The 17,413-nt window shown below is 44.7% G+C and overlaps 1 protein-coding gene across 12 annotated transcripts in view; it reads left to right on the top strand.

Annotated features, from left to right (window-relative positions):
* ST6GAL1 (ST6 beta-galactoside alpha-2,6-sialyltransferase 1) overlaps window positions 1–17,413 on the top strand; it is a 104,038-nt gene that overhangs the window by 30,668 nt on the left and 55,957 nt on the right. Inside the window, exon 1 of one of the 12 annotated variants that reach the window (XM_048862741.2) lies at window positions 3,725–3,845. The exons of 10 other annotated variants lie outside the window; for them this stretch is intronic. The gene's annotated coding sequence lies outside the window, so the exon portion shown is untranslated. Of the gene's footprint in view, window positions 1–3,724; window positions 3,846–17,413 lie in introns of those variants that run through there. One more of the 12 variants, XM_048862742.2, reaches the window with a different exon arrangement.

Below are 17,413 nucleotides of genomic sequence, written 5' to 3'. Positions count from 1 at the left end.
GCTCAGTTTCCCATCTGTAAAATGAGGAGAATAACGCGTCTTACATCACAGGAGTGTGGTGAAGATAATTACATTAAAAGATTGTGAAGTGCTCAGATACTGTGGTTATGGAGGCACTGAAGAACCGCAGATAGGTAAATGTAAATCATGGCTTTCCTTTGTATACAATTGATGTTTGTATGGGCACAGTTATGCTGGTTGCTGGCGTCACTGATGACTGAATCCCAAGAAGGTTTCTGTTGTTGAAGGGATCATACGGATCCCAGCAAGCTCCAGTTTCTCTGCTTTTGTGGAACGTTCCCTGACAAAACTTGAAAGAGGGGAATGAAAAGATTTTTGAGTCTTTGCCAACTTCATAATTTTGGAAGACAGCAGAGTGGCTGGTCCTTTATTGGCGCCCCTTGTATGACTTTCTCAAGTGCAAGGAGGATGAGCTTGAACGTAAAGGGAGTTAAATATTTGTTTCTGCTAAGGTCTGATTTTTTTCAAGAAGATGCCAGTTCTGTTTGGATTTCCAGCATCTTCATTGCCGACCTAACTTCACGTTGATTTGTGGACCCTCCTCCGATGCATCGTAAACTACTCCATACGGCTAAATTCAGTGCCTTGCATAATATAGGTTTCAGAGTAGCAGCCGTGTTAGTCTGTATTTGCAAAAAGAACAGGAGTACTTGTGGCACCTTAGAGACTAACCAATTTATTTGAGCATGAGCTTTCGTGCGCTACAGCTCACTTCATCGGATGCATTAATACTTGGTGGCATGGGCCCCCTGGTGAGGGCCTTACATGCTAATTGCACTTCCTCCTCTCTCCACTGTGGAATATCAGAGCTAATTTTGATTCCATTAGGAGTCTAGTTACAGGCTGCTGAGCTGAATTCACTTTGGGCTAATGGTGCACCAGCACCGAAGCTCCCCTACTACAAGCTGAAATCACAAAAGAGCTAAACTTACTAAGAGCTGAAATCACTGAGTGTTGTGTTAAGTAGTGGGGGAGCCTGAAGATATATGGTGGAGCAGTTTGCATGACGGCGAGCAGAGCAGAGCGGCTTGTGGAGCAGAGCAGTTTGCAGGACGGCTGGCAGAGCAGAGCATTGCAGTTTGCGGGACGGCGAGCAGAGCAGCTTGTGGAGCAGAGCGGCTGGTGGAGCAGAGCAGTTTGTCGGATGCCTAGAGCAGCTCATGGGGCGGCTGGCAGAGCGGAGCCCCATGGAGAGGTGGGGCCATCAGCTTTGGACCACATAAGGTGCCCCTTAACGCCCCTCCCTCCCCCAAATCCACCCAGGTTGGGAGGTAAAACTCTGCAGATAAACTTTCGAACTCTGGGGCTGCCCTGACCAGGGACAGAGACTTTTGGGTCGTTGGACTTGTGGGACTTTGGGTGATTTTGGGTTGCTGGACTCAAGAACCCAAGGGAAAGGACATGCCCCAATTTGCTTGGGGTGGGTTTTTTTGCTCATGGGTTGTGTTATGAATCCTGTTGGTGGTGTTTCCCCAACATAATGCCACATTGTTTCTCTCTGTTATTACAAGGCTATTTACTACACTCAGACTCTGTGCCTGCGAGAGGGGAAGTATTGCAGGAGGCACCAGCGGGGGTGGTATATATTTGTCCCAGGTCACTGGGTGGGGTCTCGAGCCGGTTTTGCATTGTGTTATTGGAATGGAACCCCTAGATACTGAACCCGGCCCTTGTTGCTGCCAACTCTGACAGGCAGAAGTGAAGTGAAGTGAGCTGTAGCTCACGAAATCTTATGCTCAAATAAATTTGTTAGTCTCTAAGGTGCCACAAGTACTCCTTTTCTTTTTGCAAATACAGACTAACACGGCTGCTACTCTGAAACCTGTCATTATGCAAGGCACCGAATTTAGCCGTATGGAGTGGAATTGAATGCATCCGATGAAGTGAGCGTTAGCTCACGAAATCTTATGCTCAAATAAATTTGTTAGTCTCTAAGGTGCCACAAGTGCTCCTTTTCTTTTTGTGAATACAGACTAACACGGCTGCTACTCTGAAACCCGTAAACTACTGTAAACAAGAGTTTAGGATGATTGGCTTGCAACTGTACTATTTTTCCTTACAAAACCTAAGGGCTCAATTCCTTTTTGCAATAGATTAACCAGCTGTGTGAAGCAAGTATCTACTTTGTAGCAACCATAACCAGTCAGATTTTGTAGTAGCAGCAGCATTGGGATTACATGGACCAGGTTCTAGTTTAATCGCTGGCAGCTGGTTTTCCTTTGTTGTTGAGGTTTGGGTGTCAGAGGCTTTGCTTCAAATTGCTTTGTTGTTTATATTAATAGTTTCTTAGTTTCCCCCCATGGCAGCCCACGAGCATCAGAAGGAAAGAGCTGCCTGAGTAGCAATGCTGTTTTTGGGCTGGGGCCTTTTCAGATTGTGTGCTGCTGTTCTAGGAATGGCTTAATGATTTTCTATTTAATGATAATTAACGTAACCTGCCGATGATGATTATGTATAGGAGGATTGTGGTAGCTTGTTTTTTTATTTTGAGATGACAATTCAGTTACTCAAGAAACCAAAATATTGTTTTTTAACAGTACACATGTTACCCAGGGATTTAAAACCAAAAGCAGTGGTAACTTAACGGTTTCTGTCTGGACGGTATCTGGAATAAATCAATGGGAACACAGTGCATCCATCTGATAAACGATTGATACAAACAAGCATGTTTTTATCTAAAGCTACTATCAATAAGAGTTTAAGCAAACACACACATAGGCAATAGGTTTAGGACATCGCAGATATAGGTACCCACAGTCTAAAATAAGTACGGCCAGACTGGGTCAGACCAAAGGTCCATCTAGCCCAGTATCCTGTCTTCTGACAGTGGCCAATGCCAGGTGCCCCAGAGGGAATGAACAGAACAGGTAATCATCAAGTGATCCATCCCCGTTGCCCATTCCCAGCTTCTGGCAAACAGAGGCTAGGGACACCATCCCCGACCATCCTGGCTAATAGCCATTGATGGACCTATCCTCCTAGCTCTCATGGTCTGAGATGGTTTTGAGTGATCAGCAGCTGGGCTTCCAGGGCCCCTCTTTCTGTCCAGCTGATGCGGAGTTTAGGTGTCATCTCCTTGCCCGAGGAAAAACTCCCCTGGACTGCTCTGAGGCAGTCCAGGGGAGCTTTTCCTCGGGCAGGGAGATGACACCATTTACTTATCTTTTATAGCTAGCTGTGTAACTCTGTTGGTTTTCAGCTGGCAGTGGCTGAACATACAAAATGGATCACTGCTGTACTGTCAAGTTCTGGGGTACACACAGGAATGTCAAATTCTGGGGTAACCCACAAGGTGGTGGTGGTTTTTCCTGTCAGAATAGATATTTGTGCTATATTAGAGAAAATGGGAACCTCTTGATCATTTCCTTTTCTTCCATTTTTTTCTCAACCATGGGGGCAAGTGAATTTCCACCTTCTACAAACAGGAAGGGATTGGAATGAAAATTGCGAGTATTACCTCCCCTGTTGGTTCTCTTATCAATAGTCCCCCCCCCCCAATAAACTATTAACAGTGGCCTGAACATGTACCATGTTTAAAGTAAACCATCTGCCTTCCTAAGCCAACAGGCATACAGGCATTAGAACTTGCTGCACCATTAACTAAGTAGAAAAAATGGTGCCTGCCTATTGGTTGCCTATAATCTGCTAGGCCAGTGGTGATGTCATAAGATAAACATTGGAACCATTTTAACATCCTCCTACACCAGCGCAGACAAGTTAGTTATCTTCTTCTACAGGCCGAGGGAAAAGGAAAGAAAACAATGGCAGTAAAAGGACTTCTTGTTTGATAACATTCACCTGTTTCCTCCGGAGAAGTTTTCAAGGTAACCAGAATAGTCCTAGTTAGACTTTGGAAAGTCTTTATTGTTTTTTTTTTTTTTTTTTGCCTCCTGATTTCACGGTTTAACTTCATAGCTAGTCACTTGCCTTTCTATCTGGGGTTTGCTGTTATTTCTAGTGCTGCTGGATGCTTGCCCTGGGGAGAGATCTCTCAGGATGGCACACAGCTGCGTGCAAGGCTTGAAAATTTTTCTTGGCAATTGCTAACCAGAGACTGATAAAAAAGATGTAGAGAAGGACACCATGATGTTCTAGGCAGAGTGAGTGTTGGAATTCTTCCAGCATGCTATCCCTGAACGGGCTTGGGCCATCCAGGCAAGATTCTGAGCTGTACCTCTCTGGAGAAACACCTGGATGTGGGTGGCAAAGGTGGCTTCATACCACCCATTGTGCCTCCTGTATACTGGCCTCAGCTGGCAGCCTATGAATTTATGCTTGCTTCCCACCCATGGGTGTTTCTGAGCCCAGAATAGCCAGAATGCAAAGCACTCTGACTATGCCCCTTCCACTCCACCAGTCCCCTTCCTGGGCCCACCCCGGTATATCTGTGCTCAAGAGGTGGCAGAGGGCTGTTATGCCATGCCCATGCCACTTGTGGAACTTCCCAATAGTGAGGAAATTCTCAGCTGGGAGGATCTGGTGGTCTTCCAGCCTTTTTGTTTGAGCAGCACTAGAGAACTGGGGCCATGACCTTTTCCATTAGACTGGCTAGCGAGTGTCTGTTAAATTTGAATCTGCTTTGTCTCCGTCTTGCTATGGGGATGAGTAAAAGAGTTAGCTCATTCCTCCAACCCCAGAGGCTGTGTTGCTGGAGATGGCATATAATAATCTCAGACTAAGGGCATAGAGACTTAGTGTTCGGCAAGCTGGGGTGTGAATCTACAGTGCATAGCTTGCCGCACACTTACTGGCCACCTTGCTACCATGCACTAAAAGTTCTGTAGTGCATTTTGAGCTACTGCTCTGTCAAAGAACACACCACAGAACTATTATTGGGTGGTCAGAGGCTTCACATTGTCAGTTAGTGTGGGGTAGATTTAACCTTGGCTTGCCATGCACTAAGTCTCTGTGTAGACAAGCTTGAGGTACCATTGTTAATGGTATTAGCTCTGGAGTGCTAGCTAAATACATTCTGACAGAAAGCTGGAAAAAATCACTAGACTTTCAACTGGATACCATATTCTTCTTCACTTCCTGTCTTAAACCATTGCATAGTACTGAACAGCTGTGGCATTCCATCCCAGAGGAGATTGCATGTCTGAAGCAGATGAAATAATTTCTTTCAGGATGAGATGAGCTATGTAAATAGAAGGTAGTAAATCTCTAAGAAGGACGCACACATGGATTTGTTCTAGGGTAATGCATTGTGCAACTCATACTTCACTCTTGGTAGCCCACATACAAACTTTTGTTTTCACAGTCCTCTTTGAGAAGACATGTGGCATGTCAGTGTTCCGACCAGAAGTGTGTCCTTTCTGCCCTTCCCCCCATTTATTCTTTGTCCCTCTGTCTTTTTCTCTTATTTCATTCTATTTTCATTTTCTTTGTGTTCTCCCCCTTTCCTTCTCTCCTTCTCAAAGCAGAGTAAGGAGACCCACAGAATCAATTTACCCCTGGGACCAACTATAGAATAAAATGGACTGAGATTGCAAGGATTCAGTCTGCAACTGGCTTCATCTGGAAAAGATTTCAGTGGTTTCTCCTCTCTGCTGCCAATGGGCTTCAGGGCAACAGTAGGGTAGGCTGAGCCGTGAAATGCTGCTGTATGAGAACTACTTCACTGTTGAATGCTTTCTCTCCAGGGAAATGGCATGTTATTCTCTGGGATAAGTTGGCTAATGTCACAGTTGTGAAACTGGTGCCTGGTGAGGCCAAGGAAGAGAGATATGACTAGATAAGTTTGCTTTATAAACAGGCTATAGTATGTCTTTTGAGAGAAATCTGGAGCCTTTCCTTACGGAGATGTATATAGGGGTAAATCAGAAAATCTGGAAGGGACTGGGGAGAAAGTGGCCGATCTGGTGCTAATTCCCTTTAACACAACTTGAATTAATAGAGCATCATTTATTTTGAAAAGTCTCAGAAAGCTGATCATAAGGACAGACAGAACTCAGCAGTCGAGTGAAATGATGCAACTCCACTTAAGTCCAGTGAGTTTCCCCAGGCTTCTGCCAGTGGGGAATTTTCCTGATGTCTCTACATTCTATAGAGAACCCCAGCCTCTTTTAGGGATGGGCTCTGAACTCAAGGGAGTGCTGCAGAGATCCTTTCTGTCTCTTTGATGCACCCCTCTGAGACTTTGCAGCACTGTTCGAGACTAGCATAACACAGCCTCAATGATGGACACATTGCTGTCTGCTGGGGAGGAGGAGCCACACGTTTTCTGTTGCCATGTGTCTTGTGCGTTCATTTGCACCAGTGCAGAGTGAGTGTAAGACGCTATCATTCTGTTGTGGTGGCATTTTACACTGGCTTTGCACGGGTATAAATGACTGAACAGGGCAACAGAGAATCAGGCCTGGCGGTTCCCTGCCCCTATAGGAAGTGGTGTGGCACTCATTGCTGGTTTAGCACTGTGAGGATCCTTCACAGGAGCTTCCTTGGTTTCCTTACTCATCTCCCGCATGCATTTCAGGTTCCTAGCCTACATGTTCATTTTCTTCCCTTGGGAATTTTCTCCCCCCTTTCTCTTCAGACCAGTCGAATCTGTTGCTGGGCAGTGCAGACGTCTCCTGCCAGTGCTTGTCTGTAATTCTTTGCCAGGGCTGCGCCTCAGACTGCACAGAGTTTAAGTGGATTTAAACACATTGTAGCTTTTTGTTTTAGCTCATGTTTTTCAGGGTTTATTTTTAGCAATTTTTAAGCTTTGTGTAGGTGGCCAAAAATCAGGGTGTTTTGGGGATTCTCTTTGTATATAGCAGGGGTGGCCAATCTTACTGACCGTCTGACAATCTTCCATATGACAATCTTCAGAAGTTCGAGAGCTGGGACACACCTGCCAGGGATCAGGGTTTCACCCCTGCTCCTGCTGGGCAGAAGCTCCGAGACACCCCCCCCTCCCCCCTCGGTGCGGCAGAAGTTTTGAGACTCCTCCTCCCTGCTGCACGGCAGAGGTCCTGAGCTCCTCCCCGGTTTGATAGCTTGCCACCCCTGGAATATACAGTAATGAATAATGTATATAATATACATTACTTATTACAACAGTATATGCTATGCCATGTTATACTATACACTATACTTAGTTCGCTTTGCAGTCACGTATAAGGGGAAGTTCACACAAGTGGTTGTGGGGAGAACCAGATGTGGAATGTTGTCCGTGCTGTAAAATGTTGCTCAAACCTCTCCACTTGTTTTCCAGCTTGTACCACCAGACAAGGGTCTGCTTCTTTGGTTTGGTTAATTAATTTATGTTGAATGCAGACTAAAAGGAATCTAATCTATATACATGTGTTTCTTCACTACTCCATCCTCCCCACCCAGTTTAGATCACATAAAGGAGCACTTACTAGGGGGACCATAAAGTCTTCGGTGAATAGAGCCACAAGCAGGAAATCTTCTTCATGTGCTCTTAATCCCTTGATGTTACTAACTGGGATTTCCCAGCATGGCTTGTGAATGCATTAGAGCTCCAGCCCTGCCATCTCTGAGGAGTTAATAGCTTCAGCACTGTAGCAGCATTCCATTCTCAGGGCCATCCCTCTTGCATGAGCTTTCTGGCTGTCTGAAGAATGGTTGCATTCTTCATTATTTTGTTCTTAGTCTGAGTTTTTTGGAGGGGTGGGTTTCACCTGAGATCTTGGATTATTTTAACTAGCAGCATTGTGAAAAGCCACCATAACATCTCTCCTTCTTTTCCCCCCTTTTTTTATTAACTTTTATTTTAAGTTGCCCTTTCCTACCTCTCACCCTCACTGAGAGTACTCTGAGCTGACAGGACATAGATGTAGTAAGAGGAGTCGTCCCCTGTTGTTCCCAACCCCTGTCATTATGTCTGTAATGGTCACACCAAAAAAGCACTCTTGAGTCCCCACTTGGCAGCAGAAAATACAGCTGTTGGACACTTGATCAGTCCAAAAATAATTGGTTAGCTATTGGTTAAATAATGTCTAAAATGGCCAAATGTTTTAAAGCACTAATTAACTGATTACTAATTTATTGTAACACCAGTAACAAAAAAGAGTATCAGAGGGGTAGCCGTGTTAGTCTGTCTCCACAAAAACAACGAGGAGTCCGGTGGCACCTTAAAGACTAACAGATTTATTTGGGCATAAGCTTTTGTGGGTAAAAAACCCCACTTCTTCAGATGGATGAAGTGAAAATTACAGATACAGGCCTAAATATATTGGCACATGAAGAGAAGGGAGTTTCCTTACAAGTGGAGAACCAGTGCTGACAGGGCCAATTCAGTCAGGGTGGGTGTGGTCCACTCCCAGTAATTGATGAGGAGGTGTCAATACCAAGAGAGGGAAAATTGCTTTTGTAGTGAGCCAGTCAGTCCCTGTCCCTATTCAAGCCCAAGTTAATGGTGTTAAGTTTGCAAATGAATTGTAGCTCTGCAGTTTCTCTTTGAAGTCTGTTTTTGAAGTTTTTCTTTGTTGAAGGATGGCTACTTTTAAATCTGTTATTGAATGTCCAGGGAGATTGAAGTGTTCTCCTACTGGCTTTTTGTATGCTACCATTCCTGTTGTCTGATTTGTGCCCATTTATTCTGTCCAGTTTGGCCAATGTACATGGCAGAGCGGCATTGCTGGCACATGATGGCATATATCACATTAGTAGATGTGCAGGTGAATGAGTCCCTTATTGGACTGGTCAGTTGATCGGCTTGCTCAGCCTACAGCTGTTAGATCTCTGGGTCAGACTCCATGTGGAATTTACATTGTAGAAATCCCAGTCTGGCATCACAGCCCCAATGTATTTCCTTTCCTTTTCTGTTTTGTTTTTTGTTTTCTAGAATTCTAATTTAGTGAAAAGAAGAAGAAAGTGAGACAAAAATCTAAAATGTAGGCAGAAGAGCAGAGAAGGAAGCTCGATATGATGTGGAATTTGCTAGTATCAATTTGTATAATCTTGGTTTGCATGTTCTGCATTCTCATTGTCCGTAACTTACAGCAGCAAATAGAGAGAATACCAGGTTTTCCTGGGGCAAATTAAGTTTGGACAAACCTTGCTAATGAGGTAGTACTCACAGAGATGAGTTAAAGCCAACTTCTGTTACATAATGTTTTGAATAGAACTGGTTGGAAAAAACTGATTTGTCAAAACCAAAACTTTTTGAGGAAGTATATTGGTTTTGACAAAAGTTTTGGTAAGGTTTCTCAGGTTTAGGATAAGAGAGCACAGGAGCTCCATTTTCTAATCCTATACTACATCCCAAAAGCCCAAAGCATATACAATGTATACGGGAACGTGGGTTCTGAAGCAGGGGTTGGGAGACCCATGAAATCCTTTAAGAAATATCAGCCACTGATGGCCTGGAATTGGATCTAATGGGCAGCTTTCTAAACACACTCACATGACAATGCTGCTGAAAATCATCTGAGAGCTTTTTGTGTAGTTGATTACAGGCTGTTCTTTCTTTCCTTCCTTCCTTACAGAATCCCCTTTGTAAGGTTTCATTTCTAATATTACAAAATATGTCATGACACTAAGCATCCTCAGGCTGTTTTTAGTTATTCAAAGGACAAGCACAGTTAATTCAACATGTTGCATGCTTTGAGTTCCTTACTTGAGGCCCTGATTCTGCAAACACTTACTTAAATGAGTAAAGTTACTTATGGGTGGTTCTGCTGAGGCTACTCTTGTGAGTAATCTGCGTAAAGTTACAAAGGCCCCAGTCCTGCAATGAGCGTCACATGGGCAGAACTCTGCACCTTCGTAGACCTCGCTGTAGGGTCCTGGCTTATGGTTCCAATTCTACAAAAGGTTACTCAAGAGCTTAACTTTCTGGTCTTCAATCAAGTAGTTCCAAGGAAGTCAGTCGATAAAGCTTCTGCATAAAACTTCTCAGGTTCGGGGCCTTAATTAGCAAGTTATACCATAATGCACCCCGGGGAGAAACATAATAGAATTTTAAAGATGACCTTCAAAGTAAAAGCAAATAAAAGAATATTTGGTTTTGTTCCCTTCTTGTTTCTTGCACGGAAAAGATCTGAAAGATTCTTGTTGTGCTTTTACTTTAAAGAGGTTTTTCTGCCTTAGGAATATCAAGAATGTCAAGGTTTTCCCTGGTTTGCTGAAGTCTGAGTTGTGTTCATGAACAGTTTTAACCAGAGTAGAGAAGATCTGAATATCTAATACAAAAAGCAAGCAAAGAAAAACACGTTAAATGCTTTTCTGACCACTTTTATACATCATACATCACAAGCCAGAAATGACACACACTTTCCTCCTTTTTCAGATCGCTTTTAGTATTGCAAGATTAATTACTCAGAGGTGTTCACTGGGGGCAGAAAAGGGAAGTAGTAAGTTACACAGTCAATTTGGAACTGTGTAAGTTTAAAAATAACTGAGTGGAAAATAAGGACAGGTTTCAGAGGAACAGCCGTGTTAGTCTGTATTCGCAAAAAGAAAAGGAGTACTTGTGGCACCTTAGAGACTAACCAATTTATTTGAGCATGAGCTTTCGTGAGCCACAGCTCACTTCATCAGATGTGTACTGTGGAAAATAGTGTCAGGTGCTGCATTAGCCCTGGAGTTTTGCTATTTTTTGTGGTTTTACAGCTACCTTTTAAAAAAAGGTTTTCTCTCCCTTGTTGCTGTGTGAAATTCCCATGCAAACAGGAGAGAGAAGTGAGTAAGGGTCGGATACAAAGCCCATTGAAGTGAGTGGAAAGACACCTAGTGATTTCAGTGGGCTTTGGGTCAGGTCCTAAAGGAATTCACAAGGGCAAAGTGATACTGACTATATACGGAATGCCACCAAATGCTCACAGTAAACAGACTGAAAATATAGAGAATAGGGAAGAACTCCTCAGGTGGTCTAACTTGGTGTAGTAGCTACATTGACTGAGGATCCTGGCCCATTTAGGGGCAGATTTTCATAGGTGCTCATCAACCATGATTGAGACCAGACTTTCCAAAGAGCTGAGGCCCCAGTTCAGCAAAATAAGCATGTGCCTGATTTTAAGTACAGGAGTTGTCAGTCCCACTGCCCTCTGTTTGTGTGTGTAAAGTTATCCAGGTGCATCAGCACTTTGCTCAGTGAGGGCCCTGGCTCCTGTTTGGGCAGCAAAACAAAGTGGCCATACTTTCAGATATTCCCAATACTCATCCAGGAACTGCTGGGAGCTGAGCTCTTTTGAAAATCTGTCCCTCAGCCTCTGATTTATAGTTCAACTTGCTTTAACCTTTTCTAGCTACAAGTTCTAGAACAAAGTGTGTGTGACATTCTATATTATTTTATAAAAATATGCTAATGAGTGTGAATTTAATGTAACTGGAATAGACTTCATGCAAAAGGTCTCTTGAAAGGTATCATTACAAAGCTTATAATCTACTAAGTGTTGTCATCCTAGTTTTATAAATGTATCACTCTTGTATCTGAAACTAGAAATATGAAATATAACTCTGAGGGGCTATTGTAATTATGCAAAGTGTGGCCCATTAATGGTGGTTTGGATCTTGATGGCTCCCATCAGCCAGGACAATTGACTGTGGATGGCTCTGGTTGCAGGCAGGCCTTCCTGTGAGTCAAGCTGGGAGGAATGAAGGCTTGGAGTCTCACAGGAATTGTGACCATGACACCTGGTACTGAAATCCATCTTAAACCTGGTGCTTTTCCACTGGGGGCGGGGACCCAGAGAGACAAAGGACTCCCGCCTTGTGCCAAAGCCATATAAGGGGGTGGAACAGAACAAAGGGGGCTGCAGTCATGAGAAATCCCCTAGCTACCACCTGAGCTGGAACAAGGGCTGTACCAGGGGAAAGGATTATGCCCAGACTGGAAAGGTGTCCGGTCTGTGAAAGAAACTTATTGAAACGTCTCTATGGGTGAGATTTTATCTGCATTCAGTTGTTATTACTGTACTAGACTTAGACTTGCGTGTTTTCTTTTATTTTGCTTGGTAATTCACTTTGTTCGGCCTGTTACTACTTGGAACCACTTAAATCCTACTTTCTGTATTTAATAAAATCACTTTTTACTTATTAATTAACCCAGAGTATGTATTAATACTGGGGGTGGGGGGCAAACAGCTGGGCATATCTCTCTATCAATGTTATAGAGGGCGAAAAATTTATGAGTTTACCTTGTATAAGCTTTATACAGGGTAAAAAGGATTTATTTCGGGTGTGGACCCCACTGGGAGTTGGGCACCTGAGTGTTAAAGACAGGAACACTTCTGTAAGCTGCTTTCAGTTAAGCCTACAGCTGTTAGGGGACATGGTTCAAACCTGGGTCTGGGTTTGCAGCAGGCCAGCGCAGTGGTTCTCAAACTAGGGCTGTCGCTTGTTCAGGAAAAGCCCCAGGCGGGCCAAGCCGGTTTGTTTACCTGCCGCGTCCGCAGGTTTGGCCGATTGCGGCTCCCACTGGCCACGGTTCAGCGCTCTAGACCAATGGGGGCTGCAGGAAGGGCAGCCAGCACATCCCTCGGCCCGTGCCGCTTCCTGCAGCCCCCATTGGCCTGGAGCGGCGAACCGTGGCCAGTGGGAGCTGTGATTGGCAGACCCTGCGGACGTGGCAGGTAAACAAACGGGCCTGGCCCGCGAGGAGCTTTCCCTGAACAAGCGGCGGCCCTAGTTTGAGAACCACTGGGCTAGCAGGTCTGGCTCAAACCAGGCAGGGCACTGAAGTCCTAAGCTGACAGGGCAGGAAAGCAGGAGCAGAAGTAGTCTTGGCATGTCAGTTAGCAGCCTCCAAGGGGGTTTCCGTGATCCAACCCAACACAGTGTGATTTTTTGATGATTGTATCCCTTTAAGATAACAAGAGGAAATAAACATGTTTTCATGGTGTGCAACAGTTGCTGGTAAATTCAGACAGTTCAGTTCAACAGTTTTTTTTTCACTCTCACATGGGTTTTACAGTATGCTTTGATCCCACTCACCTCTCAGGGTTAAGTAATGTAAAGTGTAAACTCTGTACATACCCCAACTGCACATTGAGCCTAGTCTCTTGCATGATGATCTGACCAAGCTTGCTGCTGCTACAGGAGTTGTGGTTTTTTGTTTTTGTTTTAGCAGTGTAATGTTAGAAGTAATACAGCTGTAGATGGGATTATCAGTCTCTGCCCTGGATAACTGCGTTCTCAAGTAACCAAGCTTCCTTAGCTGAGGTTTTGATTGAAAGGTTCATTAGGGATTCCTTCCTACTCCAGGATCTCTGTCTGAACAAAATACTCTTTAAATTAATCACTTGCTGCTTTCCTTCTAGGTAGAGCAATGTTTCCTAGCATGAGGGTGGAGCCCCCGTTGGTGTATCAGACTAGTTGGTGGGAGTCATGAGAGTGCGAGTAACAAAAACTGTAGGAACCACACTGTAAATGGGTTGTTGCACCGTCCCTTCCTATTCCCATTGTCTCTGCATGCTCAGGTGGGTGGCAGTAGGAGTAGCCCCAATGTAAACAGCTGTGAACTCAGGCCAAGCTTCGTTGCCTTGCTCCTGTGGCACTTGGTTCAGCCTTGTGTTGCACTCCCCCGGAACACTAAAGCAGTGTAGACTTTTGGTGAGTGGGAGCATGGGGAGGGGGATCAGAATTAGCAGGGGGGACGTGGGGAGCAGTGGAGAGGAAGAGGAGAGACATGTAAAAGAGTAAAAATAAAAAGGCACAAAGAATTGCAGAGTAAAGGAGGGGATGTGAGAAAAGATGGACAAAGTGAGAGAGAACCAGCTGGGTCGAGATATGTTGTGGGAGGTCTTGGCGGGTGTCCATCTGCCAGTCCATCCTTAGGATGGCCACTGAGCTGCAGCATTCACTCCTGTAACGGAACCCTGTGGAAGGAGTGCACAGGGATCTGGTGAAATTGTGCCCAAGCAGGGAGAGTTCAGTGGCCTTCTGACCTTTCAGTATAGATATCCACATGGCAGGTACACAGAGGCAGCTGAGTGGAGGGCTGGCCGTCCTGTATTCTCCTCCAGAAGGAGCCATGATGTCTTTGGCAGAATCCTGGTGGGGTTTCCAGCAGCTATAGAGGAATCTCCACCAGCGGGAATTGGCTGCGAGGCAACATTAACTTCTTATGGGATAGGTCCAACCAGGAACTATTCCAGAGAGCATCATATCCCTAATACCGGTCCCCTCTGGCACTTCTTTCTAGTTCTGCTCATGTAAATCTAGAAAAGCGTGTAGGCCATACTGATTGAGATGAGTTGCCCTGAAAATGAGGGCTTTTAATCTCTTCCCAATAATTGCAATTCACAGAGATAAACACTAAGAGATTATAACGGAACTGGCTCCTCTAGCTAAGGCTATGTGATAGTTTCCATTGAACTCTCTAGCAATCCTTGAGGGGGCCATTTAGGGATCTGGGGCAAAAATTGGGGATTAGTCCTGCTTTGAGCAGGGGGTTGGACTAGATGACCTCCTGAGGTCCCTTCCAACCCTAATATTCTATGAAAGGCTTCCTCACTCAGAATTTACTGCAATTTTCACCCTTGCCGCTGAAATTTTCCAGTTTAGCCTCTGCTGGAAAGTACCTTTTTAAAAAAGAGCAAAAACTGTTCAGCCATTCTTGAATCTGAGGAGATTAAAAAACCCACACTGTTCCATTGTGGAAACATTCTTGCAACCTGGCCCTGTGGACAAACTAGAAGGTAGCTGAACATTGGAACAAATCTCACAAAATGGCTTTGTTCCAGAGGAAATTGGGTTTGAGTGAGATTTATAAGTCTTTGAAAATCATGTGTTGAGCCTGGGCAGTGGCTTTATTTATTTATTAAAATTACTGTTACTGAAGAAGTTTCAAGAAGAAGATAATCTCTATTATTATAATTGTTTACTGTGTATTGTCAGTTCCCCAGTATAGGAAGTCAGTCAGTTTCATATTTTTAGTTTGTTAACTACGTTGAAAGAGGTAGAGAAAACAAACTCCTGGATAGGAAATACGTTTTTTTAAAAACTACCCAGTTTTGACACACTCTTTAACTTTGACCCCATCCCCATGCCAAATATATTTAAAAATAATATTTTGGAGATCCATTTTCTTTTAATAAGGAACCGATACAAGTGTCCTTGAACATATGAATAATGTTTAAAAACGCGATCTCTGCTGCCTACACTCCAGAAAGCTCAACAGACTGTTCAATTTGCCAACAAAGTGTAATATTTTTTTAATCAGAAAAAGTTTTAGTTTTGGGATGTTATCCCTATGTTTTAAATCAGGGGTTCTCAACTTGAGGGTCTTAACCACTTTGTCCATACGTTGCTATATGGGAGGGAAGCAGATCTGGTCAAAAATGGGTTTTTGTTTTGTTTTTTGTTTTGTTTTTCCCAAGATAAAACTTCAAAAAAAATTTCTAGTGGAATTTCAAATAATGAAAAATTTAATCTGAAAATGGAAATGCCACTTCGATGCATCATGGGAGATGCAGTTTGGGTGCTTTATGTTCCAGTTCTCCTCTGTGGGCTGGGCTTCCTGGTTGTACTACATCTCCCATCACGGTTTCCCTTCTTGGAGGGGGGAGGTGGTATAGCATGGAAGTCCCTGGCCATGGTACATCATGAGAGATGTAGTCCATCAGGGGAGCCTGGCTTGGAGAGAAGAACTGGAAAATAAAGCACGCAAACTACAACTCTTATGAGATACTATGATGGGGTTGACTAGGCTCAGAGGCCACCTGCCACGCTCCATCACAGAGAGGAGCAGAATGGAGGTCCTCCAAGCAGCCTAGAATGGCTGCGGGGGAAGCAGCCAATCAGAGGAGCTGCAGGGAGCAGCCAGTCAGGGCCCAGGAGGGCCATATCAAAAGGAGATGCAGAGCCAGAAACAGTCAGTTGTTGTTTGGAGCTGGAGGAGAGAGGACTGTGTTCCTGGCTGACTGAAAGAGCAGCAGGATTAGCTCAGTGTTGGCAGGGACTGGGGGAGCAAGAAAGCGCTACTGGCTGGCTGGTGGGATTGAGCCCAAGACAGTTGCTGGCAGGGACTGGAGGAGTGAGAATGAGCTCTTGGCTGACTGTTGGAACTGAGTAAGGATGGAGACCTGGGAGGACTGAAGGAAAATAGTGTCTCCAGGGAGGAGACTAGTTAAAGATAGGGTCACCGAGATACCAACAGAGGGGTACGGGATTGTATACCCCGGAAGGTGTCCGTTCTGTGTCACATACATACTGTGTTTGGGGCTGAGCTTGGAGGGCTGAGTCACTGAAAACCTGCCTGAGAAACCACTGACAGGGTCACCATAAACTGAATGACTGCAGGCGCATGCATTCAGCCAGAAGGTGCTCGCAGGAGGTGGGTGTCACCCTATTACAGGTACCCTGACAGCATTTGTACATTGAAATATTTTGTGGGTTGTTCCCACTGCCGCTCCAGGATAAAGCATTTTTCCAGGAAAAATAGACATGTCTCATAAAAAACTTTGTCTAGTCAAAAAATGATTGAGAAGGAAAATTTCTGACCAGCCCTACAGGGGAGTTCCAGTTAGAGCAGGGAGGGCAAACTTTTTGGCCCAAGGGCCACATCTGGGTGGGGAAATTGTATGTAGGGCTGGGGGAGGGGGTTGGGTGTGGGAGGGTGTGCAGTATGTAGGAAGGGGCTCAGAGCAAGGGGTTGGGGGCAGTGGAGGGGTGCTGGTTGTAGGAGGTGGCTCAGGGAAGGGGGTTGGGGTGCAGGAGGGGGTGCACAGTGCGGGAGGGGCTCAGGGAAGTGATGCAGGAAGGGGTGCTGGCAGGGGGCTCAGGGCAGGGAGTTGGGGTGCAGGAGGGGTTTGGGCTCCGGCCCGGCGCTGCTTATCTGGAGCAGGTAGGTGAAGGCAGTTTTGAGTCTGTTAAGGTGTATATCCTCTCTCACCAACAGAAGTTCGTCCAATAAAAGATATTAGCACACCTATCTCATCTCTCTCATGAAGCAGTACAGACAGATGTTTGTTAAACCTAAAAAAGCAGCTGAGTTAAAAAAAACAAAAAAACCCACACCTGTCCCTACTTGGGCAACATACAGGCCCTGATTTCATATCTCAGCTAAGTGGTAGTGGAATCATGCTTTCCTTTTATGCTGGCTCAACAAAGTAATGGGGAAATCTGTTGGAATTAAATAAAATATGGCCTTTACCTTCACCCAAAACTTGAACCATACCAAAATTCAGCTTTGTTTAAAGTAGACTGATGTTTAAATGCATAGTAGCTAGCATGGCACTTTGTACTTCCTGGTATTGTCTAGACTAGAAGCTGTTAGTTGTGAAACCTGCAGGTGTTGGAACTGGCCTGTGATATATACAGCCCTGTTTCAGAGATACACTTTATTCAGTATTTTTCAGGCTAGAGATGACAAACATCCAGCCCAAGCCATCAAACTTTTTTTGGTCACACATCTGTAGTCTGCTGTGCCACAGTAAGCTGTCACTGGCACATTAGGTTTCGATTCAGCAACAATCTTTTGCATGTGACTTGGCTTCAG

This window comes from Caretta caretta, chromosome 9 (genome assembly GCF_965140235.1).
Source record: "Caretta caretta isolate rCarCar2 chromosome 9, rCarCar1.hap1, whole genome shotgun sequence".
Classification (NCBI taxonomy): Eukaryota; Metazoa; Chordata; order Testudines; family Cheloniidae; genus Caretta; species Caretta caretta.
Note: the sequence above shows the minus strand (reverse complement) of the source record. Positions and strands in the feature narration are given on the sequence as shown.